Genomic DNA, 12,959 nt, shown 5'->3' with positions numbered 1-12,959 from the left:
ACATTACAATGCTGTTTTTCCTTATTTTTTAGTATGTATCAAAGAGTCTATTCAAACATGACATGTCTGGAGTATTTGCGCCGATGGGGCTGACTTCTGTGCAAGGAGAGATCTGTCTAATTATATTGAATAATAGCCTATGCATCCGGCGTTGCTCGGGGGTTATGGAGGTGTGTGTTGAGCAAAAAAAAAATTAAAAAAATGTGGTACTAGGCAGGCAGGGTGGAACCCTTACTGCGAAGGAGGAAAAGAATGTGAAAAGAAAATGTTACGTCTTTGCCGTTGCACCCATCGCCAAACCAAAAGTGGCGAAGGTTTGAATTAAGGCTAGTCAATCAAAAAAGGGGGTATGACTTCCGAAAATATTGGCGAGGAAAGCGAGCCCTCCCTGTAGAAAAGTGCCCAGTTGAGGGTGAAGGAATGAATGTTTTTAGCCAATTTTTCGGTATTTGTCGTCCAAAGTGAATGACACAGATATCGTGAAAATCTGTCGCATCCGTCGAAAGTTTTAGGCAGACATACATTCATACATACATGATCATTGCAACGTCTTGTCAGACGAGTGCCACTCCCTCAGACATTTAAAATCCATGATTCCAAATGTCTGAGGGAGAATCTATACAAATATGATGTTACAGAGTCTTAGCTTTGTACGACAGCTAAGTCTCTCTCTATCGGTTCCAAATGTTGAGATCCAGCAACAAGCAAGAGCAAGATAGCCAGCAACAAATTAAACTGCCGACCAGCTTAATGCGGGTAATGGTCTTCCGCTTTATGGTTTTTTAAATCAGAGATTTGCTTCTCCTAGAAAGGTTGCCTTCACCACGGCTTACGGGAGCCCTCTCTACCCCAATACACATATACACACACACAAATATACACGGTGCTAGTTAGCCGTTGACCCAGAAAAAGAGTTCATTCGCCCTTTGGAAGGTCTTGTTTTTAATCCTTCAGGGAGACTAGCCGCCCTCCTCACCAAACAAGTTTGGTGGGGGAACCAGTTTAGTCGCCGGTGACTCGACCATGAGGCAGGTAGTACTGGGTTACATGGTACCAGTAGCATATGACATGACCTGACATACATACATACATACATACATACGTTTAAACAGACAAGTGAGATTTGTATTATAAAGATAAACCCAGTTTCTTCTTCTTCTTCTTCTTTTTCCATTCTTTTTTCCTTTTTTCTTTTTCTTTTCTCTCTTTCGCTCCCCCCCCCGATCTTCTTTTTCCCCACTCCATCCTCCTCCTCTTCATTCTCGTATCCTTCCTTTTCCAATAAACAATGTCCTCTAAGCATTTGTTCAATTCATATTTTCTTTTTCGTCTTTTGTTTTTCATTTTGCTTTCTCATGATTCTTCTTGTTTTCTTCTTTCTCCATTTATTTTGTCCTTCTTTTTCTTCTTCGTCCTTTTCTTCTTTCTCCATTTCTCCTTCTTTTTTGTTTTTGTTATTTTTCTACTTTTTCTTTTACTTCTTCTTCTTCTTTTTGTTTCTTTTTTGTACTTGTTATTTTTCTATTTTGTTTTTTCCTTCTTCTTCTTCTTTTTTCTCCTTCTCCTTCTTCTTTTTTTCTCCTTCTTCCTCTTCTTCTTCATCTTTTTTCTTTTTGTAGTTGTTATTTTTCTATTTTGTCTTTTCCTTCTTCTTCTTCTTCTTCTTCTTTTTCTTCTTTTTTCTCTTTCTTCTTCTTCTTCTTCTTCTCCTTCTTTTTTCTATTTTGTCTTTTCCTTCTTCTTCTTCTTCTTCTTCTTCTTCTTCTTTTTCTTCTTCTTCTTCTTCTTCTTCTTCTTCTTCTTCTTCTTCTCCGTCTCCTTCTCCTCCTTCTACTTTTTTTCTCCTTCTTCCTCTTCTTCTTCATCTTTTCTCTTTTTTGTAGTTGTTATTTTTCTATTTTGTCTTCTTCTTCTTCTTCTTCTTCTTCTTCTTCTTCTTCTTCTTCTTCTTCTTCTTCTTCTTCTTCTATTTCTCAAATCCGCACTTTTCTACAAGGAGGTGTCGCTGTCTTCTTTTTCTTATTTTAATTTTCTTCTTTTTCTTCTTCTTTTTATTCGTCCTTTTCTTATTCTTTTTCATTTACTCCTTCTTCTTTTTTTCTTCTTGTTCTTCTTCTTCTTCTTTTTCGTCTTCTTTTTCTTTTTTGGGTCCTGGATATGACCTTAAACTATATCCGATGGTGAGGCCACAGCTTGCGGGCTTTGGGGAGTGTGGAGCCACCCTTTAATTGCCATTGCTCCCAGGTCCACTCTGACCCGGAGTGGTAGTATCTGTTAGGGTCCCAACTATGGGTTAAATAGAAACTGACTTGAAAAAAAAACAAAAACAAAAAAGAAAAAAAAAAAACAAATAAACAAACAAATATATTCTATTAAAAAAAATTTATTCAAAATCACCGGATTCGGCATTAAATAACCTGAAAAGGGTTGATATGCCGTAAAAGGAAAACAACCAACCAATTCTTCTTTTTGTTGTCATTTTTCTATTTTCTTCTCTCGTTCACTTCCTCATGATCTTGTCTTTTCCTCCACCTCGTCTTTCCCTTCATCCTCGTATTCTTCCTCTTTCAATAAACCCATCCATCACTCTTTACCCGCTTCCCCCAATCCTCATCACATCTTTTCTTCAACGAAAATCGTTCTTTTCAATCAGACTACCCTTTCAATTAGTCTTAATTTTTTTCTGCAAAAAAAAAAAAAAAAAGGCAATTCATCATTCTCGATTATTCCGACATTTTTCCATTCAATATTCGTTTTCCGTCCGCCGACATCTGATCGCTACAAGATTTTTCCTTTGCAATATTTTCATTTCTTTATCACTCCCAAATTCTCGCGAGACGAATATCCGAGGTTGCGAACAAAACACCCCCAAGAAAGACTTAACTCAAGTATAGAAAATGTTGCTTTTTAGTTTTCTGCTTGCATTATTTTCTACGAATTTTCTTTATTCTTGTCCTTTTTCGCTGTTTCTTTCTCGTAGATTCTAGCTGTTATTATTTTTGTTGTAATTCGACTTATTCCAAATACGTAATTGTCTCTTTTTCCGTTGAAGGAAGACACATCGAATTCTAACGAACGTTGGTCACGTTTCAGTTAAGTACAATTAGCAGGAATGATGTTAGGTACGCTATGTATGCATACCATGCCCCGGGTGCATACTATTAAAGTTGTGGCAATGTTGCTTGTCTAAGAAGCCTTTTTTTTACATAGGCATAACCACTTATCAAGGCTCAAAGACCACTCGAGGATAAGGGTTAAGAGTGTACAGTGCTCAATTGGACAATATAGTAATCGTTAGTAATGGAAATTCGCTAAATTTGTTAACTTATATGGAACAGCTCATCAAGAACTTGTTTACGTTGGACTTGAAGACAACCACATTGCAGTCAGCTGGAAAGCAGGAAAACGGAAGACAATTCAACAGGCGTGCAGTTCTAAGAAAGAAGCTTTGTTCATGGAATCTACGTTTAGGTTTAGGCACAGATAAAGAGTGGGGGGAAACTAGTGATAGGGGTTTTCAGCTAGACGAGTGTTTCTTGTGAAAGTTTGGCGATGGGGGGGACGATAGATTGAAGCTCAGTCGAGCAATTGCCATGAAAATCATGACAAAGCAGAGACAAACTCGCAACATCTCGTCTGTGAGATAGAGGTTGCAGGAAGAGAAATGGACATCTCCTACGAGGCTACGAAGTCTATTTTGTACAAGTCCTTTCTAGCAGCTCCTGCCCAGATGTGGTAGCAGTACTTCATCCTTGGGCGTACCTGGCTCTTATATACATAGAAAATTGCATCAGCAGTGAGATATCTACTGGGTAGATAGAAGGATCCGACCATTTTTCCAGCGGCCTTGGCAACAGATTTGATGTACGTGTTCCATTTCAGACAGGAGTAAAGGTCAAGCCCAGAAGCTTGTCAAAACATCAGGCCTCCCCAAGACGAGAGCCATTTATTTCAATTGATGCCAAATGGGGATTAGAACGTTGATGATGTAAAGATAGAAGTTTGGTTTTAGATTCATTAAAAGTAACCAGCCACACCTTTCCCCATTGTAAGACGTGCTTATGATCAGAGGAGAAAGCTTGTTATGCAGTCTGTAAGGGACGGCCGTTTGAGACAGACATAATAAGGATGTAGACAGAACTGCCTCAGCGTCCAAACTTTCCAAGATGGGAACACCATTCTGGAATGCCGAAAAGAACCCCGAGGTTTGCTGTCCCTGGTAGAATTTTCGTTGCCGTTTTCTATCAAACAAGATCAATGATATGCTAAGGGTGTTTCTTAATTGGCCAAATGTTGCAATCCATTCGTCGCTTTTATAGAAGGTATGTATTCCATTTGTCTAGCAAGAGAGAAAAGTGTCTATTTCGTCCCTTATTTGTTGTTATATGTGAACATACACACGATATGTTTTGTGATATTTTGAAAACTAGGCGATTACACATAAATACATGTATGAAGAACAGACGTACATTCAATAAGACGCTTGTTACATACACGTGTTTATATGTACGGAATATATATATACACACACACACACTCCTCGGCCTAACGTTCACAGGAAACATGAGTTGGAACAATTTACATTGAGAGCATTGCCAGCACCCCTGCGAAGAAGGTAGACTCTCTCTCTACCGTGCTAGAAAGCTACTAACGCTCGAAAGTAGCCTGTATCTCTATAAGGCCACCATTCGCCCATGTATGGAGTATTGTTGTCATATTTGGGCTGGTGCATCTGCTACTAGTCTCTCGCTCCTAGACAAGGTCGAAAAGAGAGTCTCGAACTTGATAGGTCCTGACCTGTCATCTAAGCTTCAGTCTCTGTCCCACCGACGAAATGTTGCATCCCTCTGCCTGTTCTACAAGTATTTTAATGGTGAATGCTCTGACGAACTGCAAGCACTTATGTTTACACGACGTAAATACCCTCGACAAACCCGACAAGCAGCAAAATCCTACCCCTTCACAGTAGAGATCCCTAGATGTGAGAGAGCCTTCTACTTCAGTAGTTTCTTCCCCAGAACTGCTAAACTTTTGAACTCCCTGCCAGGTTCCTGCTTCCCCAACTGTACTGACATGCAGAAGTTCAAGTGTAACGTGAACAGTTATCTTGCTGCTCAACTCCCTACTTTTAGGGGAGCTGGTTCCCCCCCCCTACATCAAAAACGACCTTGTGTAACATTTGCTTACAAAAGAAAAATAAAGATGTTACGACATATACAGAACGGTTAATTTGGTGTCATAATCCGGCTTAAAAACTGCTAGACTTTGGAATTCCATTCCGGCTCCCTGCTTCCCCAACTGTACTGACATGCAGAAGTTCAAGTGTAACGTGAACCAACATTTTGCTGCTCAACTCCCTACATAGTATCTCTGTAGCTTATGTCCCTGATAGTAGCCCCTTACACCAAAGTGCCTTGTTTGGGGCGAACATGTAATAAAAATGAAAACGGAATACAACATATCACCGTTTGGTACCGTTTTAAAACCATGCAAACTACTACTACTACTACTACTACTACTACTACTACTACTACTACTACTACTACTAGTTTCGTTCAAAAGTAAAGCTTCCTATTTTTTTAACTAAAAAGATGAAGAGCCTCGAAGACGGAAGTCGTACAAGTAAAACAAGCGACCTTCTTTTTTTTTTTTTTGCTGCGGAATTTATTTCATTTTTGTCACCTCCACGCCTTTTTTCCATGAATTTAATGACTCATCTCTGTTTCTGACGCACATTCATGACAAGGGTTGTTTTCTTAGAGTCTCGCACGGTCAATATGTGCAGCAGAGAGATGAAACTTTCAGGTCACATAACAATGTAGTTTGCAATCCACTTAGATCCATTCGGGCGAATCAGAAAATAAAATATAAGAAGCATTACTTTTTAAATGCCACCACTACTACTACTACTACTACTACTACTACTGTTTTTCACCTATCCACAGAAAATGTGATATTTTATGCATCAATGTTAAGCAGGAAGTGACGTCGAACAAAAAAGTCGGTCACAAGTTTGGATGCAAGTTCAAGAGATGACGTCAAATCGAAATCAAATGATCAAATTATCAGCGAATTTGATCCACATTTTTGAAACAATACAGGGTTGAACGTTGACGTCATCTGGGCCAAATAAAAAGAGATACAGAGGGAGACAGAGGAGAGAGAGAGAGTCGAGACAGTGACACGAGAGGGTGCTAGCAACGCATTCTTCTGCACACAACCCACCACGTCCAACAACCCCGTCACTCTGTTATTCGAAAGCAGAAAGTTTATATTTACAAAAAACAAAACAAAAAAAAGAAATATTTTTATAACCAGATGCGAGTGTATACGTAAAAAAAAATAAAGATTTTTAAAAAAATAAATAGACTTAAAAAACATTTAACGATTCGGCCATCAGAGAAATGTAACAAAAAGCTGAATGTGTGTGTGTGTGTGTGTGTGTGTGTGTGTGTGTGCGTGTGTCTGTCTGTGTCTGGTCACAAATAGGCTCCTATATGGTTGACTATTTAAAAAAACTGATTACATATAATGATAGAAGATGTATCAAGACACAGGAGGAATGGGTATATTTGATCCTGCAGAACGGTGGTTCATTAAAATTGTGGGGTCTGCGTTCGTGCCTGGTAAACAAAGTATGGAAACAAAAAATTTAAAAATTAAAAAAAAAACGTTTACAAGTGTTTTTGATATAGATGTACATAAGAATACTTTGATAAGCATGTTTTAACTTAAATAGGGATGGTATAATAAAATTGTGGAGTCTGCGCTCGCGCCTGGCCTCGTTAGAATGGAAATAGGCAGAAACTTTAATAAAGACATTTCATATCTATCTGCGTAAGTATACTTTGATAATTATGTTTCAGTTTGAAGAAATATGGTATAATAAAATTATGGGTGTTCGTTCGCGCCTGACCTCCATAGAATGGAAATATGTCACAAAGTTTAACAAGGTTTTTTTAATATAGATCCACAGAATATTGTGATAAGTGTTTCAGTGTGAACAGGTATGGTATAATAAATTATGGGATTTTTCTATTTTATTTTTACTTTCATCATATTTTGCTTTGGTTTTGATACCCCCAAATTCGAAGCTATCTCTTTACAACCCTACCTTTTCACAACCTATCATACTTTCATAAATCAGAGTCCATTTTCTGTAGGCTGTTTTTAAACCCAGTCAACGACGGGTACTTTTGCTAGTATATATATATATATATATATATATATATGGCAATTAAGCTACAAAGAATTATCTGCGATTAATCCCATAATATTTCAGCTCGATTTAAACTCCGTGCACGTTTTATATATTTATATATATATATATATATATTTACATATCCAACATTTTTTTCACTTTTTTATTTGGCAATTTATAACTACAATAAATTGCGGTTTCACTTGATGCCTTAACTAGCAAATTCTAGCATTGCTACAAATATAATTTGCTGATTTCTTTATGTCCTCTGTTCAGAATAGTAACAAGAATAGCATTCTTTGAAACTCCGCGGAATAAGGACCTTGTAAATTGTTTTTTGGAGCATTCAGGCGAACAATAAATTTTGATTTTAAAGTTCAACTTACAGTTTTAATTTTCTTTCTCTTATAATAAGCTCTACTCTCTATTGCGTATTGAGCTTTTTTAATTCAGTTGGGATTACATTTTCTATATATAAATACTGTTATTTATATTAGTTTGAAGTTTACCATTGCGTATATCAGGTAAACACTACATCCCTTTGATTTCATTAAATATATATGCATATATACATACATCCACATCCACATACAGTACTGTTTCGCTGTTTCACAGCTCATCAGTGCGGCTAGACAGGCAACTGTCTCAAGCCAGGATCGAAACCCGACCGCCCAAATGACAGTCAAGGTTTCTCACCATTATACTATACGGTTAATGTTGTGAGGGTAATGAATTTAACGATATTTTGACATCGTCCAAATGCCTCTGATCGATTTGTTTAATACGCTAATGGCAGTTTGTATATAACTTCCCAATATGCCCAACCAAGATATATATATATATATATATATATATATATATATATATATATATATATATGTATATATATATGTGTGTGTGTGTGTGTGTGGTATATATATATATATTTTTTTTACACAGTGATCACCACTTATCAAGGCCCGGAAGCCACTCAGGGATAAGGGTTATTGCAAGTACATTACGTTAGTGAGGAGATTTGCTGATATGTTTACTTAAGGGGGCGGTTCATTAGGAATTTGTTAACATTGGACTTGAAGACAACCAAGTTGTAGTCCGGAGGGAAGCAGGCAGACGGAACAGAGTTCCACAGGCGTGCAGTTCTAAGAAAGAAGCCTTGTTCATGGAATCTGCGTTTTGATTTAGGCACAGATATAGAGTGGGGGAAATTTTTCATAGTGGATTCAGCTAGACGGGTGTTTTTCGTGAAAGATTGGCGAGGGGGGACCAGAGATTGGAGTTCAGACGAGCATCTGCCATGGAAATAACGATAAAACAAGGATAGGCTTGCAACGTCCCTTCTGTGGGAGAGAGGTTGCAGGGTAGAGAAAAGGGTATCCCCCACTAAGCCACGAAGTCAATTTTGTACTCTGTCAAGGCAGGATAGGCTGTTTTTAGCAGCTCCTGCCCAGATATGGCAACAGTATTCCATCCTTGGACGTACTTGGCTATATATATATATATATATATATATATATATATATATATATATATATATATATATATATATACATATGTATATACATATATATATATATACATATATACACAGCATATTAAAGAAAATGGACTCTCCCGTCGATTTCGACGTATGAGGGCCCACCGGAACAACTAAGTTCTAGGAAATTAATACAGATGATTTGTTTATAGTGGCGAAGGCTTTGTGTAGAACCAACCACACTGCTAATCTCTGTCGGTTCAGATTACTGCCACAAGACAAAGCATATAGTAGACCGCAAACTTTTATATCAGAGTTTCCTTCTCCTAGATGCATCTCTACCAATGAATTAATGCCCCCCCCTCAGGTATCAACCTGTCTATATTACATATCCTTGTTTTGATATTCCCTTATACAATAATAGTAACACTTAAGTGCAGGGTTTAGTAACTTGAACGTTCACCACAGTAATTCGCTTTGTTTCTCTAGTCCCACAGATGCATCTGGCGCTATCACACATCCTATTCGTTGACCCAGAGTGTTAAATTCCTGACCCGTTTCTCAGATCGTAAGAATCAGCACTTTTGGACCCATTTCTGACCACAGTGCCCGAGGATTGTGTAACAAACGTCCATACCTTATTCGGGAATGCTGATCATGCTGTGATATTATAGACATTACCCTAAACTTTCAACTCCAAGTGGAAGAACCATTGCTCAAAATGACCACGTACTTCAAAAAGGAAGACGAGAAACCCATCAGTGGTCGCACCCGAGCAGTATGCTTTCTCTTCCTGTAGAATTGTGCTAATAGTTCAAAGCAGCAATTGGAGCATATTTTTTTTTACATAGGCATCACCACATTATCAAGGCCAAGAGGCCACTCAAGGATAAGGGTTAAAGAGTGTACAGTAGAAATTGGACAATATAGTAATCATTAGTAATGAAAATTCGGTAAATTTGATAACTTATATGGAACGGCTCATCAAGAACTTATTTACGTTAGACTTGAACACAACCATATTGTAGTCAGCCGGAAAGCAGGAAAACGGAAGACAATTCCACAGGCGTGCAGTTCTAAGAAAGAAGCTTTGTTCATGGAATCTACGTTTAGGTTTAGGCACAGATAAAGAGTGGGGGGAATTATTGATAGTGTTTACAGCTAGACGAGTGTTTCTTGTGAAAGTTTGGCGAGGGGGGACCATAGATTGAAGCTCAGTCGAACACTTTCCATGAAAATAACGATACATCAGAGACAAACTCGCAACATATCTTCTGTGAGATAGAGGTTGTTCCTTCGTGGAAGTTTTCTAGCAATTCCCAGTGTCCCACTTCTTGTACAGCGTCCATTGCTCAAAGTCAGGATGCATACCGCAGATTTATCCGACGTAAGTCAACTACAGATAGACAAAACTACATAGAAGCTAGAAATTATTGTAAGAATGAAATAGCTGTAAGCTAGAGAAGAAATACCAAAACCACACGAAACCATAGGAAAACGTATCGAGTATGATACAACAAAGTTTACTTTTTAATTTACGCTATCTTCTAAGCCCTAAGATATCGCAGTCATCACTTAAAGGAATTTCATGAGAGTTAAATTAAAAATATTATGTTTGGAGAAAACAAAGTCAGTTGTTTTTTTAAATCATACGTTTTACTTATGTGACGTTTTACTTATGAGAAATTTTCATAACACAAACAAAACGTTCAACGAAGGCAAGCACATAGTATTTTCACGCAACTGAACGATTAAGAAACAGAAATCAATTAATAAAAAAATATCTTTTACATACGTGCGCGGTCACTGTCTTCATTTTTTAATCGTTGCCGTTGTGTCATCTAGTGGCTGTTGATCAGCTGTTTAACACAGGCAAATAAAACTCGTATGAAAACAGAAGGCAAATTTATTGCGGTTTTAAAGGTTTTATCTGGGAGAGAATTCGTTCACAAGGGTGAGAGACAAAAAAGAGGCTAAAATTAATTACTTCTAAAAGAGTGTCTTAAAATGAGCTCTTTTCTGCTTAATTTTGTTATTAAGCCTTAAAAATGGTCAACAAACGGTCAGTCTCAAAAAACATTCTCTTAGCTTTCTACACTGTCACACGTCAACATCTCTCCAAACTCTCCGCATGTGAAGTTTTTATGTAATATCATCGACACAGAAATGAGGAATTTCTTGAAAATTTATAGCATTGTCGTAAATAATGGTCAATCAACAATTCTCTCTATCCAACAACTGTGAGGTTGTTTGCACAACAGCCAAGAAGGCTAACCTGATAGTCCGACGGTTTGTTTCTAACTCCATTTTAAACACCGAAAACACTCTCTCAATTTTTTTTTTTGCTATTGCAAACTAGATGATGTTAAAATCACCATTTCTCATGTTTGTGACACAAACAAAAGATTGTTTGCACAGAAGGGGACTAAAGAGAGCTGGATTATAGCTTTTATTTATGTAAACGATCCCAGGGTATTACCAGGTAAGCTTGCTAGTTAAGAAGAGGTATGGTCGCTCATAGGAAATACATAAAAAGAAAGAAAAACGATTTCAGGAACCTTAACAACATGATTGTTTTGAGTACCTAACCATGTTTTGTCTAGAAGTGAACTTAAAAGGTAAGACCGATGTAGGCCGGGGTGAGAGAACTGGATATTGGAAATGTTGGTTTATGATGGAAAATCACCTAATTAATATGCATTGGTGATGCAACCAATTAGCCAATCAAGGAAAAGCAGAGTATGACGCAGTGACTTTTAATTCAACGATAAGAAACGAATTTCTTAAAGGGGCTGTCATAATTATTTTCTACTATAATAATATATATACATATATATTAGTGATGGGACGATTCCAATATTTTTCCCGATTCCAAGACAATTACGGACTTCGTACTAAATTCCCGATTCCGATTCAATTACCGATTCCGATTGTTTATAAATCTCTAAATATTTAACTATAAAAGTGTTCTTTTATCCTGATTGCTGTACAAACGCATCATAAATGTGCCTATATTTTCTTACACGTGAAAATACACGTGTGAGGGGTTGATCTAGGGATTTTAGTCTTATCGATTTTTAAATCAATAACTATTTATTATCTATTATTACTACAAGCAGTGGAAGATGTTTTTTTTTAACCAAAATCAAATAAAAAAAGATAATTAAATGGAATCAGTTTTGGCATCGGATTTCGATACATATTCCCCCCCCCCCCAAATGTTAAATATGCAGATATTTTCCTAAACGTACAAAAAATTACACTTGTGGAGGATAATCTACTGATTTTAGCTTTCCTGGTGATTTAAATTCAATAAATATTTATTATTTTATCATTTTTACAACAATGGAAGATTTTATTTAAACAAAATCAAATTAAAACAAAAAAAAATTAAAAGAATCGTTTTGGCATCAGAAAATAGGCATCAATTTTTCCGATTCCGATACTGATTCCGATTTTTCTGATTCCCGATTTAGATTCCCACTAACCATACCAACACTAATTTCGATACATATTCCAAAACCCCAAAAGCTTCAATTTTTCCCGATTCTGATTCTGATAAATCGTCCCAAACATATATATATATATATATATATATATATATATATATATATATATATATATATATATATATATATATATTTATATATATATATATATATATATATATATACATGTATATATCTTGTGAAGAAAAGGACAGAGAGAGAGAGAGAGAGAGAGAGAAGTGGGAGGGGATGGAAAGGCGGCACTGTATTGGAACAAAATTCGTGTCATCTGTCACATCTAATTTCCGTAAAACGTTGGCGAACAGGAGAAAATGGCGTCTTTAATAAGTTTGCCTGCAGAAAAGAAGACTGCCCGTGTCGCTTCAATAGATTATGAATTCACGTTCATCCAATGAAACTCCTGTATACAAACATACGAGAAGGTTACCTGTCCCAGGACGGGTAAAATTAATTCCACGAAAGGAACAGCTTTGCATCAATTTTATCTTTATGGTGCTAAACAGTTTTGTTTAAGAGGTTTAATATAATATATATATATATATATATATATATATATATATATATATATGAATAAACATGTTACATTGAATAAAAACACGAAAAATATATCCAGTTTGGTAGAAAAGTAATTTATCTTGCCTTTGATAACATTTATTTGTTATATATTTGTTTTTTGGCAACTTTTTAGAATCTATGTGTACAGTAATACAAACCCAGAATTTTTTGTGTGCGGGGCGGTTGCTCAGTTGGTAGAGTGCTTCCCTGCATGCAAGAG

Source organism: Euprymna scolopes, chromosome 46, assembly GCF_053919585.1.
Source record: "Euprymna scolopes isolate OS-2025 chromosome 46, ASM5391958v1, whole genome shotgun sequence".
In the NCBI taxonomy this organism is placed as follows: Eukaryota; Metazoa; Mollusca; class Cephalopoda; order Sepiida; family Sepiolidae; genus Euprymna; species Euprymna scolopes.
This window is presented reverse-complemented; position numbering follows the sequence as displayed.